Consider the following 1,250-nt stretch of genomic DNA (forward strand, 5'->3'; position numbering starts at 1 on the left):
TAACTTTGTCCATCCGATTCGAACTTTGTTCGTTGATATGAAGTTCCACCAGAAGTGTGTTTTCATACAAAAACTGTTAATTACAACTAACTTTGTCCATCCGATTCGAACTTTGTTCTTTGATTTGAAGTTCCACCAGAAGTGTGTTTTCATACAAAAACTGTTAATTACAACTAACTTTGTCCATCCAAAACGAACTTTGTTCGTTAATATGAAATTCCACTAGAAGTGTGTTTTCATAAAAAAACTGTTAATTACAACTAACTTTGTCCATCCGATTCGAACTTTGTTCTTTGATTTGAAGTTCCACCAGAAGTGTGTTTTCATACAAAAACTGTTAATTACAACTAACTTTGTTAATCCAAAACGAACTTTGTTCGTTAATATGAAATTCCACTAGAAGTGTGTTTTCATACAAAAACTGTTAATTACAACTAAATTTGTCCATCCGATTCAAACTTTGTTCGTTGATATGAAGTTCCACCAGAAGTGTGTTTTCATACAAAAACTGTTAATTACAACTAACTTTGTCCATCCGATTCGAACTTTGTTCGTTGATATGAAGTTCCACCAGAAGTGTGTTTTCATACAAAAACTGTTAATTACAACTAACTTTGTCCATCCGATTCGAACTTTGTTCTTTGATTTGAAGTTCCACCAGAAGTGTGTTTTCATACAAAAACTGTTAATTACAACTAACTTTGTCCATCCGATTCGAACTTTGTTCTTTGATATGAAGTTCCACCAGAAGTGTGTTTTCATACAAAAACTGTTAATTACAACTAACTTTGTCCATCCGATTCGAACTTTGTTCTTTGATTTGAAGTTCCACCAGAAGTGTGTTTTCATACAAAAACTGTTAATTACAACTAACTTTGTTAATCCAAAACGAACTTTGTTCGTTAATATGAAATTCCACCAGAAGTATGTTTTCATACAAAAACTGTTAATTACAACTAACTTTGTCCATCCGATTCGAACTTTGTTCTTTGACTTGAAGTTCCACCAGAAGTGTGTTTTCATACAAAAACTGTTAATTACAACTAACTTTGTCCATCCGATTCGAACTTTGTTCGTTGATATGAAGTTCCACCAGAAGTGTGTTTTCATACAAAAACTGTTAATTACAACTAACTTTGTCCATCCGATTCGAACTTTGTTCTTTGATTTGAAGTTCCACCAGAAGTGTGTTTTCATACAAAAACTGTTAATTACAACTAACTTTGTCCATCCGATTCGAACTTTGTTCT

The sequence above is a fragment of the Anopheles moucheti genome, unplaced genomic scaffold (assembly GCF_943734755.1).
Source record: "Anopheles moucheti unplaced genomic scaffold, idAnoMoucSN_F20_07 putative_Y_2, whole genome shotgun sequence".
In the NCBI taxonomy this organism is placed as follows: domain Eukaryota; kingdom Metazoa; phylum Arthropoda; class Insecta; order Diptera; family Culicidae; genus Anopheles; species Anopheles moucheti.